Raw genomic sequence first — 9882 nt, 5'->3', positions numbered from 1 at the left:
TGTAGCACCTCAGGTTCTTCCCCTGCGTATATAAGTGGCACAAATACAATCATCAGCATCAAGAACAGAAGAAGTGAACAGCAGAAATGCTGCTTTCGACTGTTGAGAACGAGTCCCTGGGTCACAGAGCCTGAGCCAGGGATAGTAGTTTTTTCACAAATACCTAGCACAGTTCTGTTGTACAGAAATGGGCTTGGTAGAAGAAAATAGGTTACTATTTGCGTTGCACTGTTGTTCATCCAGTTTTCAGTTATTGCCTGTGACTTTTTTAGCTTATAAACATTTGCTTGTAACAAAATACATGATAAGGTGTTGCTGGGCTTTCTGGAGTGACTAAACTGTGTTTGGTGTATACCCGGAAAAAGCTATGTTTCCTTCCAGCTCTCTTCAGTTCCCTATCCTTAAGGACATGAACCTGAAGCCTGATGTCTGCTTGCCTCGGCCTCCTGCAAAGCCTATTACAGAAGTGTTGTGTTTATCTGATTTTTCAGTTTTCCACCTATATTCTATAAAATGTTTTGAACTTTTAATAGCAAGGGCAGAGGTTCTCAGACAACACAGCATCAAAGTAGTTGTTAATAACTTTCAGGCCCATGTATGAAAACTTTTGACAAAGGTGACTGGTATTTCACATGTCACTTTAATGTTGGAAAACTAGGCCCTGGTTAACTAGTAGACCACTGGTTAAGCTAGGAGGGAAAAACAGAAACACATCCCTTTTCCCTGGAATTAGTCTACTATTTATATATTCAGCTTGCGTCTGGGGCTGCCCAGGGCCCATCTTCAGTGGGAGGAGTAGAGTGCCTCTTGCCCAGAAAGGCTGGTACTTCGAGTGTGCTAGTGGGAAGTGGGGTATGCAGGTTTGAATTCCCTAGGGCTGAAGAGGCTACTGAAGCTATGTCTCCTGATACTCTGACAGTGGGAGAGAGGGAAGTTTTGTTCAGCTGTTTTGGTTACTTTTCTATTAGTGAGACAGTTGTCTGCATCTGCATGGAGCAAAAGCATGTTCATGGCTGGTAAAGCTTCATGGAGGTTCCCACACACAGAGAGGGCTTCAGAGAGCTGCTGCTTCTCACCTGCTGAGCTGGCATGGGCATTTCTTCCCTTAGCATGGTGGGTAGTGGAGATCCTTCTCTTTAGGACCTACACTTCTTCATATGTTGAATAAGGAAAGTTTCCCATTTACCTTGGCATTGAGATTTCTTCCTCCCAGACTTCAGCTTAAGTATTAAGTATCTGGCTTTTTTTGATCTAGCATTTGCTTTTCCAGCTAACAGGTTATTATGTAGTGCAACAGCTTAAATTTGTATTCTTCTGGTACCATGCCTCGATCTCATTTATGGAAATCTCTGTCATAGACTGACACTTATGAAGAGGGAGTACTTTACTGGAGTAAAGAAAGATGATGAATTAAGATTCATACATGAAGTCTTTAAAATTAGTTCTAAATAAACCTCTTTTTAGGGTGATGTTTAAGGTGCTCATCAAGTCAAAATACCAGTCCATTCACATTCCTTCCTACAGGAAGATAGGCTTGTGAAATGGAGAGACATTAGCAGTCGGAGACCACTGAACCCACTTCCATTAACTAGCAAGGTAGTTAATGCCGAGACAAAAAGGAGCAGTAATTAGTCCTGGTTCAAATCCCTACCTGCTGTTACCTTGGTTCTCTTTTTGTGGAATGAGTTGACGGAAGGGCTCAAAGGATCATCTTGATACACATAATCCTATTTCAGATAGATTTTAAGAGTTACAGGTCATTAAGATCTTTTCAAACTCTGTCATGGGAAGTGCAAAATCTTGGCCATGCTAAGGCAAGCTGTCTGTGAGGACTCTCCATCTATAGGGAAAGTGGCATTATCAAGCCATGAAGGACTTGATGCTGAAGTGGACCACTGTGCCTTGAATGAGCTGCTTGCATCTCTGGGCAGATTCCACACGTTGCAGCAGTGAACAATGCGGTATGAGTAACTATGATTGGTGGATGTAGATGCTGTGAAAATAAGCTTGTAGAAAGGAGTCTCACTGTGGTGGGTGTGGTGTTTTAAATCCATACCTGATCCCTGAAATGGTAATAGAATGTCATCAAATATCACTGAATTAAACTTATGCTATTAATATGATACACAATGCAGGAAAGCTTTTCAAGGATCACTGTGAGTTTTTAAGAAACTACAGAAGCACTAGACGGCCACAGAGCTCTAACCAAATGGGCCAAGTATAATTGTTAAGAAGACCAAGATCCTTCTGGAGTTTTGTCGTGGTTTAACCCCAGCCAGCAACTAAGCACCATGCAGCCGCTCACTCACTCCCCTCCCACCCAGTGGGATGGGGGAGAAAATCGGGAAAAAGAAGTAAAACTCATGGGTTGAGATAAGAATGGTTTAATAGAACAGAAAAGAAGAAACTAATAATGGTAATGATAACACTAATAAAATGACAACACTAATAATAAAAGGATTGGAATGTACAAGTGATGCGCAGTGCAATTGCTCACCACCCGCTGACCGGCACCCCGCTAGTCCCCGAGCAGCGATTCTCCTGCCCCCAATTCCCAGTTCCTATACTAGATGGGACGTCCCATGGTATGGAATACCCTGTTGGCCAGTTTGGGTCAGGTGCCCTGGCTGTGTCCTGTGCCAACTTCTTGTGCCCCTCCAGCTTTCTCGCTGGCTGGGCATGAGAAGCTGAAAAATCCTTGACATTAGTCTAAACACTACTTAACAACAACTGAAAACATCAGCATTATCAACATTCTTCGCATACTGAACTCAAAACATAGCACCGTACCAGCTACTAGGAAGACAATTAACTCTATGCCAGCTGAAACCAGGACAAGTTTGTAAGTCATCATGGGAAAGTGCTCGGTAATTCAGTTCATACAGGTACAGTTCTGCATAGATTTGCAAGGAAGAGGAGTCTGGTTCGCTAATCCTAACTGCCAATAGTTATTCATGAGTTTCAGTGTATCATTCTATATCTCCTTAGGAATGCAGTATAACATTATCTGCATGAGAACTGATGAGGAACTGCTCCCTGTAGCATCAGAACTTGCTCTTGTGAACTGGTTTGGTTATACCCGAGATATGCAATCATATTTTTATAAAAACAATCAGCAAAGCTCTTGCAAGTGTATTGAAAGCATCCCTGTAACTAATCTGCCAGTTATTTTGCTTATTAGAACTTACAACCATACAAAGCAATTAATTTGCTGAATTTAGTGCCAAAGGAAATATCTGGAGCAATAGCAATACTGAAGTTGTTTCATGCAATGGTATAGACGTAGTCTGAGATTTCTAGCTATAAATCTATTAGATTATATAATGTGGTTCCTTGATTACCACTGTGTCTACTTAGGCTGAACTCTTTTTGTCTTTAGAAAGCCTGCAAGATCATTTTTCCTATCTCATCCCCTAGATAAATAGACATTTTCTGAAGTAGAAACAACCTGACATTCTTCTTGTCTTGCCCAGCAGCTAACTTCTCAGATGCAACACGGTGTTAAGCATTTGTTCCCATTAGCAATAAAAGAACTTGGCTGCAACCACAATGTTGGAGAATCAAGATTTCTTTGGGGTAGAGAGGCTTATTTGCCAGTTCTTGCAAGTAACTCTAGTAGGATAATGATCACACTTACACCACTTGCTGCTAGGCAGAAGGTGTGCAATCTGGGACAGTACTGAAGCTACTGGATCTCACAGAGTATACTGACATGACTAGCAAAACTCCTACAGTGTCTCGGACCCTGTAGGGTAAGCGGTGAGACACATCTAGCAAGTGCTTGGAAGTGCTTAGCTAAAACTAAATCTAGACTAGTCCAGGACAACATATTGGCTCATTCTCGGGTGAGCATGGCTGTCTATAACCAAACAACTCATGGACACTGTTGGCGCCACAAAACCACTATGTGCCTAATATTATCTAATCTAGCTGCATAGCATCTTCTGCTCTGTGAAGCAGAAAATTTTGGAGACTGCTTTCTCAACTGGTAGTGCAAATTACCCATGCATTTCCTGAACATTTGCTGGTACAGAACCTGAGTATGGTAGCTGTTTAAAAAGAACCCCTTTCTGCCTAGTAGCCAATAATGTAGCATGTTCTAGGATCAAAGCAGAACAGGCTTAACCCCGTATCCTCACTGACATTTGATGAAACTGTTGTTCAGTGTTCTTTGGAAGTTGTGTCTATCATGTCTCAAAGTTATTGGGATGAGTATAAAGGCTGTAAGATAAGTCTTGTCCAGAGGGGACCTGTATTTTCCATACACACTTGGTCTAGTGTGGAATCTAGATTAGAATTCCTACATTCATAATCAATCTGAAGAAGTCAGAAGTGGTGGCCTTTGGATTCACGTCTACTTACAAAGAATTTTGGAAGATTTCTCACCTTCTGGTGTACGTAACAAAAATCAGGGTGCTAAATATATCAATATTTAGGTTAGCAAAGCATTATTTTAAAGTTCTATAATTAACACCATCCTGATTAGTTTCTACTTGTACTCATATTTCTATTATGAAGATAAATGCAAGATTAACATTGCATACTAAAAGAACAATGTAATTCTAAAAAGATCATTTAACTTCATATCTTAGAGATAAATGAAGTTCAGGTCTGCAAGCACACACACCAGATAATTCCAGGAGCTGAGGTTAAAGGTCTGCTTTACATGTAAGGAGAGAGAATGACTTTTAGTCGCTTGAGGCTGCAGTGATGTCAGCCAGCTGAAGTCTGAAAATTGAATATTGCTTGCATGACCCAAATAATCTGTGGAAACACCTTACTGACTGCTCTGGCGTAACAACAACCAAGAGCTGATACCAACTACATAATTTAGTCTTCATACTGAAATGGCAACTTTCCTATTAATTCTGGGAGAGTGTCAAGTGCAACTAGAATACTTCAATCTCAGATTTCTCTGTGAATTTCGGAGGTAACCTGATCTGCCTGCTGTCTCACCTTTCCTTTTATCTTCAAATTTGATTGTATTGTTAAAAGTAACATCTCTGAAGAGGAAAAGCTATGTTGCACATTGAGAGAAATCATTAATTCTGATGCTTGAACTGAATCTGTTTGTTAGTTGTATTATTTGGATTACTATTATCCAAAGTCAGAATGACTTAAATCTCTGTGGTTTTAGCTTATTGGCTGGATGGCCAAATTCTCACTCTGCTTTTAGGCCCGAGGGTGGTCTGTGCTTGGGCAACCTGGGCTAAATTAATACCTAACACAACTTCCGCAAAAAGCATGTCCCTCACACTTCGAAACTTGCTTAGGTTCTGCTCCATATCAAGCTACACAAGTAATAAGCCTCTTTGGAAAGAAGAAAATACACAGGATGATCTCTATTCTCCTTTTCTTTCCCTTCCACACCAAGCAGACAGACAAAACCTTTCTCTTTTGAAAAAAGAGCAGCTGGTGAGCTTGAAATCTATCTGTCTGTGATCTTCTGTGACCTGCTTTATGATGTGAACAAGAGGGCCAGCACTGCCAAGAACCAGAGTGACGTTGCTTGGAGAGGAAAGCGCCTCTCCTTCTCTTAAATTAGGGCTTGTTAATGCCATCAAGATGAATGGAAAGGCAGGCACTGACTCCAAATAGCTGCTTCGGTGAGACTGCTGAAAACTGAGCTAAATCCTTTGTCATTCAAGTTTGTGAAAAGGGAAAGGCAAAACAGGAGAGAATCGTTGCTCTATTTATTCCTTTCTGAGTGTACTAATAACTCTTCAGGCTATAAAGTTGCTTATACTTCTTAAAGTTGCTTATACTTCCTACTCTCCAAACTCAAGCCCCTGCACTTTGGGAGCCTTTGTCTTCATTGCCTTTCCTGAGGCCCAGCTATTCAAATCTCCCTTTCCAGTACTGTGTTATTTTTTTCTCCCTCTACAAGCCTACCAAATAGGGAACCTACTTTGGTGAACAGGTATAGGTCGAAAAAGGCAAGGAAAAGCTCATGAACATTCTCTTTTTTACTGAACAGGATGGTACAGTTAAGCCTTTTACTAATTTGGTATAAAAATTCCTTTCAAATCAAATAGCTTTATTCCTTTTCCTGGCTCATATAGCATTCTTTCACTATAAGTGAGGAAGCAGCAACTTCCCTTCTCAGGAAAACCTGAAAATCAGGTTAGGTTTCTGGGGCCATGAGCGTAAAACGAAGGTCCCAGACTTGTCCAGCTCAGTGAGCAATGAAGCAGGTATGTGGTGGAAAGTAAGTGTTTACAGCCATAGGGACCATTGCCCATCCCTCTTTCCATTTCCTGAAAGAGCTATTCCTAAAGCACAAGGAAGAAATTTCTTAGTCCTTACATTTTATAACACAACAATTTTCAAGGATTATCTAGGGATTTACTTCAAAGCAGTGTTTAGTTTCTGGCATCTGGAAGAGGTGAGCTATTTGCACATGTTTAACATTCTTACTGGAAACTCTGTGTTGTGATACTGCTGCAATAAACCAGCATATATAGAAGATTGTTATTATCACAAATTAAACTCCAAACTCAATCCCTAAGAGCATCTGGACTTTTTAAGTAATCCATTTTTCAGAACAGTGAAATAAATGTCACTGTAAGTCATCTATCTCTCCACATCCCAGTCTCAGAGTAGTAGCATGTACCTGTAAACCAGAAGGTGTTGTTGGCTTGGATCTTCAACTTCAGTTGTGATAATTAAAGGCAGGTAACTTTAATTCAGCATAAGGCTGTAATTTGCTGAGCTGCAGTAAGGGTAATTCACCAGCTGTTCTGTGGCCACCAAGAGAGCAATCTGTACTTCGACTATGTCCTTGTGGCCCCAGCCTATGTGAAATACAGGGTTTAACTCTCTAACTGTTGGTTAAGGCAAGCTGAATAATTTCATATTTTCTGGCTACTATGGCTTGGCTGATACCCTGGATGGGACTGTCCTGAATAAATATGGATGTCTAGAAAATGGGTATCTATATCAAAGCAAGTCACTTTGGATTCTGCTTCATACTTGACAGAGGTCCAATGGTGAATTACAGGGTACAAATGCTCTCATTTTAAGGTCATTGCCTATGCTAGAAGAATAATTTTGTAAACTGTATTAATATCTTGTAAAAATGAGCAAGAGTGCTCCTACATGAAGCTCTGTATTTTCACATCAAAACTTAGATCAGATACATTTTACATGATGACAACGATGATGAGAGTAGGATGCACTCAAGTTTTTTATCCATTTACATTAACTGAACTTGAGCAGTTGAGGGATTATAAAATTATGGTTGTCCCTGTCTCTAGTAATTAGTACTTTTCTCTTGAATTAGAATTTAGATGATTTGTAGACCATCAGTTGTAATTTTCCAACCATACTTTGAAACACTGGTCAGCATTCAATCTTCTGTGTCCAAGACACAAAGCCATGCATCATTTCCTTGATCTTCAAAGTCATCTTTGTCTTTGTAGTTCTAATATCCAGAAGACATCTTGGCCCTAAGTAACTGCTGCTTTGTATCCTTGTAATCATTGGGGAACTAATAAAGTACAGTAGATGAAATAATCTCAACAATGTAATCTTTAAATCAAGAATTTTACTTTCTTCCTTTTTAAAAAAAAATATATTGCAAAGACTGTAAATCCTGACTGTAATAATTTTATATAATATTGGGAAAGAATAAATATCCCTACATAGAAGAATGTTGGGTTTAAAATTCTTCTGCCTTTATTTTATTTCTTAACCAAAGCTGATAATATTTTTCTGCTGAGTTGAAAAATAGCCTTCAAATTGGCAGAAAATATGCTGCCACTTCCTTTGGTGAGAGTAGGAGGTTTAATATTTGGGATTTCTTTCCTAGATACCTAACTCTTTTCAGTAAATGTATAGAGGTCTGTTGTACTGGATCTGACTGGGTCTGGCTGGGATGGACTTAATTTTTGTAGCAGCCTGTATGGTGCTTCATTGCTGGCTGGTGTCAACCCACCACAGACCAACACATGTAAATTTGACTGGATGACTGCATATTTGGAATTGCAAAGGTTAGCATTGTAGTGCATGAATCCTTGGCTGAATTTTCCAGAGAGCAAATAATAAAATGCTATAAAAAATGTGAACTTGCTTGACAGTAATTCCCTGACAGTATTTTCCCTGCCTGATAGGTGGATCTGTGCAAAATGAATTCAGTTTCTCTGCTAATTGTTTTTAACTACCAATCTCAATTGATTTAATGAGATATCTATTAGATTATGTTAACAAACTAAAAAGAGTAGAGTGAGTGGATGTTTTGCTCAGCTGAAAGACTTGGTCAGATTTTCTTTCTTGAAATAACTAGCTGTTACTTTTTGTTGTGTTCCTTGTCCCTCTGCAGCAAGAAGTGTTAATATGGCTTTTATCTGGGATGATAAGAAACCTTCTGTCCTACCACCAGGTCTTCTTCTGACAGGAACTAAATTCAAGGCAGCAGAATCTTTTTTCCCCTCATGTCCTGAATTATTTCTGTACATATAATCCTAATCCTTAGTTATCTGATTTCACATACTGGAATCAGAGAATATGTTAAGTGTTTTCTTAAATTAATGTCCTGTGAAATGTGTTTTAAGTGCCTTTCATCGCTTTTTATCCTCAGATTTACATTTGGGGATTTTTTTTTACTTTTTTTTTTTTTTTTTCCAAAATTTCTTTCTCCTTGCCCACAGCCATTAAAAATAAAACAAGACAAGGAAGTTTTTTCAGCAGTCTGAGGCACCTCCTTACCTTCAGTTGCACTTCCAGATCCAATGGGATCATGGTGTGAAGTAGTAAAAGGAAGGAGAAAGGAACAAAGCATGACTCACTTCCCAGGGTGTTGCCATTAGCTTTCGTTCTGAAAATTTGTCATTTATCACATGTATTTGGTCCAACTTTCCCTTTGTGATCTTCCAATTTAAAACATGTTGCTCTGCAGAGCTGTTTCAACTTTGGAGCCCATTAGCTCATCCAGATTCACTGAATTCAAAGCATTGCTTTAGTTATCAGTAATGTGCTAAGAAGAAATGGGAAGTGCAGTCAACAATTCTCCACAGACCTTTGTGAAAGATGAGAAATCCTAGCCTCCCAAAGAGGATATGAGTAGACTGCTACAAAGGGGTCCGGCTTCAAGAGAGCAATGAGTAGTTCAGGCTACCTACAGTCTGCTGCCATTGGATCCTAGTTCTCTGCATAGGCTAACAGCACGGAGCAGGTATCATGACATCTAAGCTGTTGTACCTGTACTAGCATCTTAAATATGTGTATTGGGTTTGCATGGCAAGGTTTTGGTAGCGGGGGGTTACAGGGGTGGCTTCTGTGAGAAGCTGCTGGAAGCTTCCCCCATGTCTGACAGAGCCAAAGCCAGCCGGCTCCAAGACGGACCTGCTGCCGGCCAAGGCCGAGCCCATCAGCGACGGTGGTAGTGCCTCTGGGAGAACATATTTAAGAAGGAAAAAAAGTTGCTGGGAGAGACAGAAACAGCAGCCGGAGAGAGGAGTGAGAACACGTAAAAGAAACAACCCTGCAGACCCCCAGGTCAGTGAAGAAGGAGGGGGAGGAGATGCTCCAGGCGCCAGAGCAGAGATTCCCCTGCAGCCCGTGGTGAAGACCATGGTGAGGCAGGCTGTCCCCCTGCAGTCCATGGAGGTCCGGAGTGGAGCAGATATCCACCTGCAGCCCATGGAGGACCCCGCGCCAGAGCAGGTGGGTTCCCGAAGGAGGCTGTGACCCCGTGGGAAGCCCACGCTGGAGCAGGCTCCTGGCAGGACCTGCGGACCCATGGAGAGAGGAGCCCACGCTGGAGCAGGTTTTCTGGCAGGACTTGTGACCCCGTGGGGGACCCACGCTGGAGCAGTGTGCTCCTGAAGGACTGCACCCCATGGAAGGGACCCACACTGGAGCCGTTCGTGAAGAACTGCAGCC

The sequence above is a fragment of the Aquila chrysaetos genome, chromosome 4 (genome assembly GCF_900496995.4).
Source record: "Aquila chrysaetos chrysaetos chromosome 4, bAquChr1.4, whole genome shotgun sequence".
Taxonomy (NCBI): domain Eukaryota; kingdom Metazoa; phylum Chordata; class Aves; order Accipitriformes; family Accipitridae; genus Aquila; species Aquila chrysaetos.
The sequence above is the reverse complement of the archived record's forward strand: the minus strand, read 5'-3'. Positions refer to the sequence as shown.